Genomic DNA, 15,708 nt, shown 5'->3' with positions numbered 1-15,708 from the left:
TTTCAGAGAGACAGAGTGAGAGTGTGAGATTTGTCTGGATTAAAAGACGTGTTCCATGTGTTGGACCAGTTTGTGATGTTATCCAGATCTGCAGAAAGTGACAAAGCTGTGGCTTTCCAGTCTGATGGATAACAGATGGTACGGCAGAGGGTGGAGCCATCAGCAAAGATATGAAGAGGATTTTCCAGAGAGTCAGAGAGATCATTGATGAAGACCAGAAAAAGAATAGAGCCTGGAATGCTACCTCGAGAAACTCCAGCCTGGACAGGAAGAGGGGTTGAGAGAACTTCATTTTGGGCCACACGTTGACTGCGACAGGAGAGGAAGTCTGCGAGCCATGAGTGAAGATGGCCTTGGATACCATCGGGAGAGAGTTTGTTGAGAAGTGCAGGGTGCCAGACCATGTCAAAAGCAACCGATACGTCTCGGGATACGGCTCTGATTTCATGTCCGGCATTGAGGACCTCCATCCATGTTGGCAGAGAAGAAGCAGCATATCCAGGGTAGAGTGACCTGGTCTGAAACCAAATTGATGATCGGAAATCAAGCCATTGGAGAAGAGGAAGGATTTATTGTCTTCAGCGATGATGGATTCCATAAACTTGCATCAATAAGTATTCACCCCTTTGCTATGACACTCCAAATTGAACTCAGGTGCATCCAATTTCCTTTGACCATCCTTAAGATGTCTCCAAAACTTGATTGGAATCCACCTCTGGCCATTTTAATGGATTTTCATGTTTTAGAAGGAAACACACCTTTCTATATGAGGTCCCATGGTTGACAGTGCATGCCAGAGCAGAAACTCTTCCATTAAGTCCAATCAACTGTCCGAGAACTCTGATATGTAATCGTGAGGAGGCATAGATCTGGGGAAGGGTATAAAACATTTTCCTGAGTGTTAAGAGTTCCCAAGATCACAGTGAGCGACAACATTAGGAAATGGAAATAATATGGAACTCCCTGGTCTTTCTAGAACTGGCTGTCCGACCAATCTGAGCAACCGGGCAAGAAGGGCCTCGGTCAAGGAAGTGACCAAGAACCCAATTACCACTCTGACGGAACTATAGAGTTTCTTCATTGAGATGGGAGAACTTGCTGGAAGGACAGCATTCTCTGCAGCCCTTCAGAAATCTTGGCTTTATTCGAGAGTGGCCAGACGGAAGCCACTCCTGAGAAAAATGCACATGACAGATTGCCTGCAGTTTGCAAAAGGGCATGCGAAGGACCTTGAGAACATGAGGCAAAATATTCCGTGGTCTGTTCAGACGAAAATTAAACTCTTTGGCCTGAATGCAAATCGATACTTCTGGCAGAAACTGAGCACAGCTCATCACCCATCTAACACCATCCCTACCAGGAAGCATGGTTGGTGGTTGCAGCATCATGCTATGGGGATGCTTTTCAGCGGTAGGGAGTGCAAAACTTGTAATGATAGAGGGAACAACGAACGGATCCAAATCCAGGCAAATCCTTGAGGAGAACCTGCTTTAGAGTGCAAAAGACCCGAGACTGCAGCAAAGATTTCCATTCAAACAGGACAATAATCCCAAACATACAGCCAAAGCATCACCGGAATGTCTTCAGAACAAGAAACTGAAAGTCCTCGAGTGGCCAATCCAAAGCCCAGACTTAAATCCCATTGAAAATCTGTGGAAAGACTTAAAGATTGATATTCACTGACACTTCCCATCCACCTTCAGAGCTTGTGCAAATCTGCAAGGAGGAATGGAAGAAAATCCCCAAATCCCAATGTGCAAAGGTGTTCCAGACATACCCAGGAAGACTTGTAGCTTTAATCGCTGCCAAAGGTACTTCAACAAAGTAGTGACTCAGAGACTTGAACACTTATTGATGCGAGAGGTTTCAGCTTTTCATTTTGAGTTAATTTGTAAAAAAAAAAAACAAAAAAAAAAAAACGGTTTTTTCACTTTGGCAAATGATAGGGTATTTTGTGTATATCGGTGACACAGAAATTTAAATATAATCTATTTTAAATTCAGGCTGCAACACAACAACATGTGACATGACAAACATCAAGGCGTGTGAATACTTTCTGAAGGCAGTTCATATGATGACTTCACATGGCATTTGTATCGAGCAAGTCCTGTAATTGTCTTTTTATCTTCTGATGCTTACGTTTGTTTACTTTATTATGAAAACATCATCCAATCAAAATGTGTTTCCAAATCGATGTGAAACTTCAGCAGATTTAATGAAATTTAGTGCTCCTGAGTTCTGGTCATAAAAAGCTGCAGTTGGAATGTTAATTAATTATTTTTTTTTTCATGTTTGTTGACTTTCTTTATAAAACACCATATTTATTCATTGATGTGAAACTTTGGTAGATTTAGTAAAATTGAATGGTTTTGAGTTGAGATCCGAATAGACTCCAGTTGCTAAGATTACGTCGTAAAATATTTTGGTAGTGTAGGAGCTAAAGTATGACAATGAATGTAACGAAGCCTGGTGTTGGCTTCGCGGTGAGGGTGGCTGGCTTGGGACTTCAGGGTCCTGAGTTTGAGCCCCTGTCAACCATTGAATTAACAATAAGTGGGGTTAACTCAGCCTATAATCCCTCTGAGGTCCGTGAAATGACTACCAGTGTACTTGTAAGAGGGGCACTGCATCATTGGCACAGCTGTGCCCTCAGCCAATGATGCTACCTGCAGCCTTTTGCTGCATAAGAAAAAGGAAGAGTAATTGATGTGACGTTGCTCTGAAGGAAGAATGGTAGAATGTTTCGCCAAACATGCACCATCATTTTGAACAAGGTGTTTGTGACACCTTTGGCAAACATGACTTTGTTAACAGTTTAGAACCCTCTGAGCAATATAAAAAATGGAAAAAATAAAAATAAAAATAAAACCCCTATAGACCAATTTAATATACCTGGTGTTGGCTTAATGATTGTGGCGGTGGGCTTGGGATCCTCGGACCCCGAGGTGAAATCCCACAAGACGTTGAATTAATACTAGGTGGGGTTGATTCTGCCTGTCATCCTTCAGAGGTTGGCAAAATGAGTGCCAGCATGTTGGTATCCTGTGTCGGAGTGGCGACCCATCCAGAATTGTGCCCAATAGCCAAGGAGACTGCTTAAGCAGCACGAACGCTCTGCACAGAGTATGGTCCCGATGGATGTATTAACACCTATTTAATGTCCTCATCCTTTTGGTAATCTATTGTCCATTTCCTTTCATTGATTACACTGAACAACAAAAATTTTTTACTGGAGATGTATAAAGTGATTTAGACTAAGTTGGGTACGCTGATTTCAAAAATCATAACCGTTTTGCTGTATCACGTCAGGATTTTCAGTAACAGAAATATTCCCATTGCCTAGAAGTCAGGATTTCAATGAAATTTACAAAAATTCATTTATTCATTTATTTCATCATGAATGCTTCAAAATTATAGAAATTACAGAAAAACTCCACTAGAATGTAATAAAAAATGCGTTAGGCATTTGGCTTTGCGTTTGTGCTGCTCTGTGTCAGTTTCACGATGCAGGAACCAGCAGAAATCGCCCATCATGTTCGGGTTGTGCCGCCCTTGGTAACGCGTCTCCATGAGTGAAATCTCTTGGTGGAATCGCTCGCCGTGCTCGTCCGAGATTGCTCCCAAGTTGTCAGGGAAGAAGTTCAGGTGCTGGTGTAGGAAATGGATTTTCAGAGACATCCTGGAGCCAAGTTTCCTGAAGGACTCCAGCAGCTGCTGCACTATTTCTTCATAGTTGTCCGCGCGCTCGTTCCCCAAGAAGTTGTCCGTCACAGCTTTGAAGCTCCTCCACGCTGCCAGCTCTTTGGGGTTTAGAGTTGTCGGAAAAGTTTCGTCCTTCATAATCTGTCGGATTTGTGGTCCAACAAAGACACCAGCCTTGATCTTGGCCTCCGACAAGGTGTTGCCAAACTTTTCCTTGAGGTATAAAAACCCACGCCCATTCAGATCCATTGCCCGTACAAAACTTTTCATCAAGCCGAGCTTTATGTGGAGTGGTGGAAGGAAAACCTTGGCTGGGTCGACAAGGGCGACATGCTTCACGTTGTGTCGACCAGGTACATGCTCTTTTCGCTCTTCCCAATCTTTCTTCGTCCAGTGATTCTTGTCGTCTCTGCTATCCCAGAGACAAAGGAAGCACATGTATTTCGTGTAGCCTGACTGCAGCCCTAACAACAGCGCCACCACTTTCAAGTCTCCGCAGATGTGCCAGTTGAAGTCATTGTACTTGATGGAATCAAGCAGCTGCCACATAGTCTCATAGGTCTCTGTCATGCCGAACGCGTGAGCCAGTGGGACTGATGGTTTCTCGTTGCCATCGTGGAGCAAAACAGCCTTCAAGCTGTTCTTCCCCGAGTCGATGAAGAGGCGCCAGTCTGCAGGATCGTGATCACACCCAAGTTCTTTCAACAGACCGTTGATGTCACTGCAGAATGTCATCGTGTCTTCCATCTCAAAGAACTCAGCCATGTCTCTGTGACGTGCTCTGAACAAGGATATCTTGGTGTTAGGTTCAAGTAGATTCCACTGCTGCAGCCTTGATCCAAGCAGCTCTGCCTTCGCCTTTGACAGCGAGAGATCTCTTACAAGATCATTTAAGTCTCCCTGGTTCAGAAGGTGTGATTCTTGAGTGTCGGGTTCAAAAGGTTCATCATCACCATCCTCTTCACCACTGCTTACAGCTATGTTCTGATCAGCTGGAGGTGTTGGAACGGGGTTCTCGTCATCATGAGGCACAGGTTTACGAGCAGAGACGCAGTCAGCGTACTTGATGTGACCTTTATTCTTCTTGTTGAAGCCGGTGATGCTTGTGCAGCAGAAATAACAATCATCATGATGATTCTGCGGCTCACGCCATATCATGGGCACCGCAAATGGCATGCTCGCGCACTTGCCCACCAACCACTGAGTCAAGGTTGTGTGACAGCTTGTGCAGCAGATGTGTGGTGCCCAGCTCTGTTCTTGGTCCCCCACCTTACACCCGAAGTAGTGAAAGTAGGCGGCCTTCATTTTCACTGCTGTAGATATACTTCGCTGTTGATCTTTTTTGGTATACCGACCACAGACATAACAGAAGTTGTCAGGATGATTGGTACAGGAACGCCTACTCATCTTTATCTGAAAGAAAGAAATATAACACAAGTTAACAACAATTGTACGAAATAGACATGTTAAAGACATATGTAAATTTCATTGAAATCCTAACTTCTAGGCAATGGGAATATTTCTGTTCCTGAAAATCCTGACGTGATACAGCAAAACGGTTATGATTTTTGAAATCAGCGTACCCAAATTAGTCTTAATCACTTTACACATCTCCAGTAAAAAAAAAAAAATTGAAATTTGTTGTTCAGTGTTACTGAAAATCAAATTTGGAAGAGGGCTTTTGGTCACAAACCTTTGCTAGTTGAAGCTAAATATCTTTTATTTGAGGTGTCATCTTTAAAGTTGGTGCCTCTAGTTCTGGGTCGTAGTTGATTTTTTTATGTTTTTTTTTCTCTCTCATGATTGTTATTTTTCAAAATGTCATCTCTGTGTCAGTTTCTTACGCAAGTATATTTACGTGATGAATAGCTAATACACATTGTCACCTCGGAAGCTTGTAAATACGATGTGCCGAAGCGCTGGGATATTTGATTCCGCAAAAAGCAGGAAGATGAGAAATCCTAAACTGCATTCACATACCAATTACCTTGCTCTCAGATTCACCTTAAAATCCCAAAGTTTCTTCCCAATTAAGCCAAATTCGGTGAGGGAAACATGCCTGAGGCAAAAGATGGAAACACTCCTCTTACCTTTATAAGGGTTTATTTTCCATAAAATAAAAGAGATAAAGGAAGAATAGATGGACGGGATGTGGGGAACAGAACAATCCAAGTGACATGACAGACACAAATTGGGAGAGGGGAATTTGAAAACTTATACCTTGCACAATTATAAAGAAATAAACAATCCTAACCCATCTATGGCACCACACACTACATTCTTACTTACAAGCAGGTGAGGACTGAAGCAGGTACAAAGTTGGTGTTGGCTGCAGTTCACAGACGCACAGCTGATGTGCAGCACGGACCGGAAGTGTTGAAAGTGCATTGCGGTGAAGGTGAGGGATTGTGAGGTGGCATCCACATCTCCAGAGAGCAATCTTCTCTACACCAGCAACCAAGCAGAGTGGGAGACGAAGAGAGACAGTGAGACAAAGAAAGCAACAGCCTGAGCAAGTGTTCCATCCCTCTCCAAGGCTCTACAGCCGACATTACCACCATGGCTTTCTTGCACTAGCCGAATAGTTTGTAATCCGTCCATTGAAATGAAAAGCACTTCCATATTCCCTTTTTTGTCTGAAAGTCCTCACGTGGCCTTGCCTGCTAATAGGATGATTTTACACAAACAATTTTATCCCTCGCTGTAATGTCTATAAATTACATACAATGCCTCCTCAACGTCACATTGAACAAGATGTGTTACTCTGATATTTTCCCAATTTTCAAGAAATATTATAGTCCATATTATAATCTTCCTTTATTTTAACTTTGTTTCCCCCACTTCGACCTAACAGTATGTTAATGTATTTCAGGTGCCACACTCTGTGTGCACTGATCCATGTGCACCAGGAACCCGGAAGATTGGACGTAAAGGAGAATCAGCATGTTGCTTTGATTGTGTAATCTGCACTTCTGGAGAGTTCTCCAACACAACAGGTATGATTGATATATTTATGTTATGTTTCATTCCTCATGAAGGAACGTTATTGCAGTCGTTTCTCCGATACACAAATCATCCTGAAACTCTTTCTCTTTCTCTTTCTTTCTCTTTCTCTTTCTTTCTCTTTCTTTCTCTTTCTCTTTCTTTCTCTTTCTCTCTCTCTTTCTCTCTCTTTCTCTCTCTTTCTCTCTCTTTCTCTCCCCCTGCTGGTTGTTGGTGAGTTGTGCGTGGGTGTGGCATAATGGCGGCTCTGTGAGTGAAGCTGTGAGTGCTGTGTCCTGTTGGTGTTTTTCCGATCCCCTTTCCGCTCCCCTTGTGTCCTTGCATGTGGTTGTGAGTTTTTCTCCTGTGTTTCCCTTCTTTGTTGAGACAGGAGAGAGAAAGAGAACGCACACAGTAAGTGATTTGCAGGCCTGTTCAGGACTTCCTGGTTTTGGGGCCTGCTTTTCTCCTTGCTGTATTTCAACATTTAGCCTTTTTCTTCGCTAAATACTTCGTTCATATTAATCTTTTGTTTCCCTCCACTTGCTAGTTTTGCTTGTGGCAGGTTTGATTTTGGTTTCTTGATCCTTCAATTTACTTTGTATTGTTTTACATTATGGCAAATGTCTGCTTGCATCATAGTGTGTCTGAGGAACTCACTCCAACAAACGGGGTCAAAGTTTGTCCACAGGACGGAGTCAGTTTTGATGATGTCGTAATGGGTTTCGGAGAGATTATCAAGCTCGAAAACATTCTCGCAGCGTCGAGGATGAATCAAGGTGTTGTGCTATTTTTGTCTGAAGAGCGATACGTTGCTCAGATGGTCGAACCGGCTTGTCTCTTCCACCGGATCTTTGTGTTTCTGTAAGTCCTTTGGACACACCTGCTGTTAAAATTATTCTCTCAAATATTCCACCTTTCTTTAAAAGCGAGGAGATTATCTCTGCTTTAAGTTATTTTGGGATGGTTGTATCACGGTGTTCCATGATCGCATTTCGGTTCAACACAATATGTCGTTCTGACGCCACTGTCATTGTTTTGAAGAATGGTGCACGGTCACTTAGTACTGCTGTCACTCTTAAATATAAAGATCCTAGCTACCGACTTTATATTGCCACTGAAGTGATGACATGCTTTATTTGTGGCAAGCATGGACAATTAAAGAATACGTGTCCGAAACCAAACGTTCCTCGTGGTGAGCCTCAACATGTGGAACCTAATGAGAACTCTCAATGCCAGGAGCCCAGAACAAGCACTAATGATGCACCTGGAGCTGCAGAACCCAAGCCAAGCACCAATGGTACATCTAGAGTGGTGGAACGTGCAGACACCTCCCATAGTCAGTCCTGGAAAACAAATGCAGAAGTTAAAGAATCTGAAGTAGACGACGAGGGTTTTGTCACCGTTCACTCCCGAAGAAACAGGCGTCCTAACATCAACAGTCATGATGTAATTGTGAGCATTTCTAAAAAGCTTGTGCCATCGAGCAAACTTCACAGCTCTCATGTAAATACAGATAGCTCGCTCGTTGCTTTGGAAACAGAAAACAAATTTGCAGTTCTAGCTCCCGTGGATGTTGACAGTGCTAATGATCATGTACGGGATGAGCATGAGTATGAACAAGAAGGCGCTGTTGTGCCGCAATAAGTACAGTAGTTGTGACCACCTCAGTGGTTGCTGATGTCATCGACATTGAAAGTGAACCTATGTTGGTCCCTCTCTCTACCAAAAGCAGAGGGGCTGAGACATCTGTGTTCCAGACAACTCTGGATGTTACGGAGGAGGAGCATGCGTGTTCTTCCTCGGAAACTGCTTTCTCCCTCCCAACAGAAATGGGAATGCCTGCCCCACCTGTGGTGCATGGTTCAAGTATGCATCACCAATCAGAGTATGATTCTGGTGGGGCCTCGTCGTTTGCCTCTGGTGATAGTACTGAAGTCTGGAACGATCCATGCTTATCTCAGGAACCTGAGGGTGTTCCGACTGTGCTCCTCCCCCCCCACCACCTCCCAAGAGATCATTAAATTTTTACAGCACACCTTCCGTAAGAGACATGTTCAAATTCAAGATTCCTTTCCAGACATGCACAGTTTTATTACCTCTGCAAAGTGGCTGCTCCTTCAGTCTCAGCAGTTTGGCATGACTGAGCCACAAATGTTTAATCTGAGGAAGTGGGTTTTGAAAGCAAGGAAACTACTGCGTCCATAAGCCGGCCAATTGACCGATGTCTTTTTCAAAATTCCACACTGTGGCTTTCTCGATTTGCTACTTTAAACATAAATGGAGGACGTTAGAATTTACGCAAAGCCGAATTTAAGGAGCTTGTATTGAAGAACCACATTGAATTTTTACTCTTACAGGAAACCAGATGCAGCTCCTCCTGTATGAGCAAATGGGAGAGAATGATGAAAGGAAGATGGTTCTTCAGCAGCTTAGAGTGTCCCAGAGCTGGGGTTGCCATCTGTTTATATCCCTCTCTCTGTAATGTTATTGTTGATTTTAATGAAATTATTGGAGGATATTTAATCTCACTCACCTTTCCTCTTAATGGTTTTAAACACACAATACTCAATGTCAATGCACCGAGTGACAGTTCGGATCGAACTTGTTTTTTTATTCAGTTAGAAACATCCCTCATACACTTATATTTTCGTGAATTTGTTTGTTTTGGAGGGGATTTTAACTGCACGATGGATGATAACATTGATCGCAATGGGAAAGAGCCTCACCCAGGGAGCATTATTTCCCTGGCTAGGACTTGGACAACGTCCTCTCTGATTGACATTTGGAGGACTTGTAATCCATCAACAAGACAATACACGTGGTGTCGTTGTTTTGATGGCTGTCTGTCCCTCACAAGGTTAGACCATTTTTACATTAATAATGATTTTTTTTTAAATATTGTGACCTATACTGGTATCGGCCCCAGTGGTTTCTCAGACCATCTTATGGTCATACTTCGCATTCACCATCCAATTCGTAACCGAGGTGCTGCCGACTGGACTTTTATTGAAAGCCTCCTCGAGGATCATTTGTTCCTTGATGCCTTTCGTGTTTTTTGGAGAACTTTACTCCAACGTAAACCCTTCTTTCCCCGTCTTTTGCAATGGTGGGACAATGCCAAAGCACAGATAAGATCCTTCTGCCAGCAATACGGAGCTTATCAAAGTCGACATGACTCTGCCCTTCAATCTCTGGGTGCCAGAGAGATACTATCTTTGCAATCAACCTCTCAGCCTCTAATACTGAAAGGACCAACTTTGCTGGTAAAGAAAAAAGCCCTTCTTGCTGGGCTCCATGCAAAGCAGGCCAGGGGAGCTCTGATCTGTCTCTGAATGGAAAAACTATCACTTGGATACTTCCTCCAAGATCTTCTTCGGACTGGAAGTTCGGAAAAAACAAGTCAGCAGATCGCCTCAATAAAGACGAAGGAAGGAAGAATAACGCATTGCCAAAAAGACATCAGAGTTTCACTCAAGGATGACTTCTCTGAACTCCACCAAGCCAAGAGCACTGATGATGAGATTGTGTAATCCCTGACTTCTCCCCGACCCACCTCATTAGAATCCGTACGTCTACAACTATACAAGGAAATAACTTTGGAGGAACTTCAGGCAACCCTACATACTCTACCAACAGGCAAAGCCTCTGTACAAGATGGAATGCCTGCAGAACTTCATATAACCTTTTGGGACCTTCTGGGACCAGAGTTACATGGAGCTCTGATTGATGGTCTACGATTGAATTTGTTGCCATTAAGCTGTCACGGGGCTGTACTCACCCTTGTCCCAAAAAAAAGGTGACCTTCAGCAAATGTGTAACTGGCGTCCTATATGATTGCTTTGCACAGATTATAAAATTTTCTCAAAGGCTCTTACCAACCGGCTCAGACCCGTGATTGGGGAAATTATCCACCCTGATCAATCCCATTGTGTTCCAAAAAGAACAATACACGACAGTATTTTTATTGTGTGAGAAATGATTGATATCTGCACTCTTGAGGAAAAAAAATGTTGGTCTGGTTTTTCTGGACCAGGAAAAATCCTTTAACACTGTTGATCACCTCTATCTTTTTTCTGTTTTATGAGGGTTTGGTTTTGGGGCAACTTTTATCTCTTACATACAGCTCCTGTATCCCAACATTTTTAGTTTACTCAAAGTTAATAATATTTTATGTCAGCCTTTTCCAGCGAATAGAGGCATTCGTCAAGGCTGCCATTTGTGCGGCCTTCTCTATTCCCAAGTAATTGAGCCTTTGCTTATTCGGTTGCGGGAACATCTTCATGGTTTTCTTCCCCAACCAATGGCGAACCCAGTTAATTTAATTGCTTATGCAGGTGATCTTTGTGCGGTTATCCATTCAGATGAGGATGTCTCTGCCTTGGTCCATTGTGTCCATGAATTCAGTTTGGCAAGCTCCACCAAAGTAAACTAGAAAAAGAGCAAAGCTCTCTATCTTGGTCCGCAAAATGGCGCCACTCCTCCGACCCTGCCCAAGCAACTTGAATGGGCAGGGATGGATTTTTTTTTTATCTCGGCGTCTTCCTTGGCACTCAAACTTTCGTTTAAAAAAACTGGAAATTTTTAATAAATAAAACTGAGAGGCGGTTACTAAAATGGAAGGGACTACTTAGTCAAATCTCATAGCGGGGGCGAATACTTGTTATTAACAACCTTGCGGCGTCAATGCTTTGGCATATTTTTTACGGCACTACAACCCCCAGATTTCATTCTTTAAAAACTACAATCCATATTTATTGACTTCTTTTGGGGGGGAAGCACTGGCTTCGGCCCGGTGTGCTAAGCCTGCCTATTGCCGAAGGAGGACAGGGGCTGGTTGCCATTACCAGCAAAGTGATGGCTTTTTGCCTCCTTTCATTGTGCAAGCTGTTATACACGGATGTTTCTTGGAAAGCCTTCACTCACTGCCTGCTTCGACAGGCAGGGAAACTTGGCTATGATCAAGAACAACTCTTTCTCATGGACACCAAGAAAGTTGACATCACATCGGTGCCCCCGTTCTATAGAAGCATGCTGGAGGCGTGGCAGGCAGTCACTGTACGCCGTGATGACGATAGCTACTCTCTCAAAATGTTTTTAAACGAGCCCATTTTTCTAAACCCTCTTTTTAAAGGGGTTTGTGGTGATCGCAATTTTATGCAAAATTTTATTGATGCTGGATACTCCAAGGTTAAACATTTTAGAACTCCTTTTCCTTATAAATGAAAACCAGCTGTCGAGGTCGCTGTAGCCACTGGAATTCGGTCCATTTGAGTCATTGGGAAAATTTTCTCTGTAATTCTATGCTTTTTCAAGCAGTCGGAGTTAATATGGACTTCACAGCTAAACTCCACACCTTCACTCCAACACCCCTTTCCATCACTTTTACTTCACTTTCAAGGTTTTATCCCTTTTAACTCAATGGAAAAACGTACTGTTTATTAACCTCCACCATCTTCGAAGATGGATGGAGGTTACTGTTTCCACCCCTTTCTGTTTGTTTGTTTGTTTGTTTGTTTGTTAACCTCCGCCATCTACGAAGATGGATGGAGGTTACTGTTTCCACCCCTTTCTGTTTGTTTGTTTGTTTGTTAACCTCCGCCCTCTTCGAAGATGGATGGAGGTTACTGTTTTCACCCCTTTCTGTTTGTTTGTTTGTTTGTGAACAGTATTACGGAAAAACTCCAACGGATTTCGACGAAACTTAGTGGGGGGGTTAGGTATGGTCCAAAGATCATGCCATTAAATTTTGGACTTGCCCCCCCCCCCAAAAAAAAATTGTTGGAGAAAAAGAATTTTTTTTTTTTGCATTTCTACATGTTTTAAGTGATTTCCAACCCCTCCCCCAAAAAAATTTTTTTTTACCCCCACCTCCCCAAAAATAGAGAATTTTTTTTTTGCATTTCTTCATGTTTTAAGTGATTTCCAACCCCCCGCCAAAAAAAAAAATTGTTACCCCCCAAAAAAAATTTGTTAGAGAATTTTTTTTTTTTGTATTTTTGCATGTTTTAAGTGATTTCCAACCCCCCCAAAAAAAAATTACCACCCCCCCAAAAAAAATAGAGAATTTTTTTTTGTATTTTTGCATGTTTTAAGTGATTTCCAACCCCCCAAAAAAATTACCACCCCCCCAAAAAATAGAGAATTTTTTTTTTGCATTTTTACATGTTTTAAGTGATTTCCAACCCCCCCCCAAAAAAAATTGTTACCACCCAAAAAAATTGTTAGAGAAAAATTTCTTTTTGCATTTCTACATGTTTTAAGTGATTTCCAACCCCCCAAAAAAAAAAATTGTTACCCCCCCCAAAAAGAATTTTTTTTTGCATTTCTACATGTTTTAAGTGATTCCCAACCCTCCCCCCCAAAAAAAAATTGTTAGAGAAAAAACATTTTTGCAATTTTTTTTCAACAAAATTTCGATGTTTTTTTTTATTTTTTATTTTTTTTTTGCATTTTTACATGTTTTAAGTGATTTCCAACCCCCCCAAAAAATGGTGGAGAAAAGAACTATAACTGTCAGCACTGTTGACATCATATTTAATGAACAAAGGGGCTGTCACACCTTGACGATTTAGCCAACCTATGCCGATTTATGAAAATTTGCCTAATACGCTGGCACACGTCAAATACGTGATTGGTAGGTTTTGTATACATTAAGAGCACGCTGAAAAACACTGCCATAAGTCATAGTACGCTGGCTTTAATCGTTGAACTTTGTGGTTTTTCTCAACTTCTCGTATGTTTAAAATTTTACGACGTACTCGGCGTTTGGCTCACACGTGCCGCTACGCTGGCCATAAGGTTTAGGCACGTTATGCGATCGTTGACACACGTTATTTATATTGTTGCGGATTCGCGCCCGCCGGCGTGCTGACGGCCACGTAACTCGAATCGCGGCACGTCGCCCACTGGACGGACAATCCAGTCGTGACCCTCTCGGACTAACGCCGGGAACCAGTCACGGGTGGACCTTTCGGTCTCACCGCGATCGTGCCAATCGGCCCCCGCGTGGGATAGGGTTGCTCGCCAAATTCGACCTACCTAAGTACCCACACGGAGGGTAGACCGGGCGATCGCACCTCGCCGCAGGTCGACTTCGGACACGGGCCACTTTAAGCGACCCGTTCCGTACTATCGGGATAACCGAGCGGTGTTATTCATCGGCCTCGACGGTTCGATTAATTATCGGGCGTTTTAGCCCATGACCAACCCTTTACGTGAAGCAAGATGGAGATTCAACAGAGGAAAAGACGAAGCGAAGCAGGAAAACAGTTCAACAATAAGCACATTTATTTTGCGATGAACGGAAAGCACACATATACAATTCCACCAAAAGCACATGTAAAAGAAGAAGACAATGCAATATTACACAAAAAGCAAATGCAACAATGCAGATCTATCTGACTACCGGGCACACGGCAACACTTATACAATTTTACTTCACAGACGGCGCCGACAACACATATTCCCAAAGCAAAATAAAAGAGAACCACCCTCCAGGATGAGGGGGGTAGGCGGGCCTGGGGCCGAGACCGTGTCGGGCCTACCCGTCTGATGATGAGACGCAGAGCGGCGGTGGTGCCTCAACTCCGCGGGCCTCGCGGACAGTGTCTGGTAGGGGGTGGGAAGGGGGCCCCCTTTGTCGCACTATCTCAGCATGGGGGGAAACAGGAGGGGGTTACTGATGCTCGGGGAAAGGAGGATAAAACCCTGTCTCGGGTCCCGCGGCGAGCGTCTCCTCCTCCACCTCGGTCGCGTTGCTGGCCTCTCTCTGTGCCGCTCCCGGCACCGACGCGAGCACCCCCTCGTCCGCCTTCGCCGCCGTCACCTCTCCACAGCTCCGTCCTCTTCACTCCGACTAGTACCACTTCTTTCCAGCTCCACCGACGACTCTCTTGAACTCCGCACACTCAACTCAACTTCCAACTCAACTCTTCCTCAACTTCCAACTGAACTCTTACTCAACTTCCAACTGAACTCTTTCTCGACTGACGAACGCAGTCGTTTTTATAAGCCCCGTGGCTTCGCTCTTTTACCCTTGACCCTTTGCCTCCGACCCTTCACCTGGCTCCCCATTGGCCCGAGGAAAAGTGGGCGTGAATGCTTTTTGATCCATGAATTTGCATATAGCGACTGCCCTCCAACGCCCTGGAGGCGGGGCCAAATCGCCCCTCGCTCACCGATTGGACGGAACAAAAGTGGGCGTGAGTCGTTTTTGATCCGTTTTTCTGCGGAAAGTCCGTGATGTTTTTGAACACGCTGCTCGGTGCGCGCCCCGCACGAGTCCAGCATCAGGGCCCACAAGTGGCGCGAGATGACGGTGATGCGATGGTGGCGAGTTGTGACGGTAAAGGTCGTGGCGGTTGTGGTGAAGCGGCGTTGTGGTTGGTGGTTGTTGTTGCGAAGCGGCGTTGTGGTTGGTGGTTGTTGTTGCGAAGCGGCGTTGTGGTTGGTGGTTGTTGTTGCGAAGCGGCGTTGTGGTTGGTGGTTGTTGTGATGGCTGTTGAGACGTGTTTGGTGGTGGTAATAATGGCGGCTGGTCCAAAATAAAGATAGTAAAAGAAAAACGGCTATCCTGAAGAGTCGCAGCCCGCATGAATGACATTTATTCCCTCTAGACAACGGGTTTGGGCCTAACTACACATATACTTACCGAGATATCTCACCTAAGGGACCTGAATGGTGGTTTGTGAATTTCGTCAACCACAACACTACCCCCTCCCCTTTTTACAGACTCGTCCCGAGTCGTCAAATTTTCGTGTGCCATCATGTGTAGTTTTCCCCTAGTACATTTTACCTACGGATCCCTGAGTGCGACATTCATGGTATTCGTGTCCCTAAAAATAAATAAACTAAGGGCTGAGTAACTACCAAAACAAACTCACTCACACGGACGACTGAAATAAAATTGCCGGCGCTAGGACAGACATGCCGGGGGCGCACTCATATTTACAGTACATCTTACCTTAACTTACAAATTTTACACTAAACCATGGCCCAGGATCACTGAACTCTGCAAAAAGA

The sequence above is a fragment of the Eptatretus burgeri genome, chromosome 1 (genome assembly GCF_056783735.1).
Source record: "Eptatretus burgeri isolate ZD-2024b chromosome 1, Ebu_testis_v1, whole genome shotgun sequence".
NCBI lineage: Eukaryota > Metazoa > Chordata > Myxini > Myxiniformes > Myxinidae > Eptatretus > Eptatretus burgeri.
The sequence above is the reverse complement of the archived record's forward strand: the minus strand, read 5'-3'. Positions refer to the sequence as shown.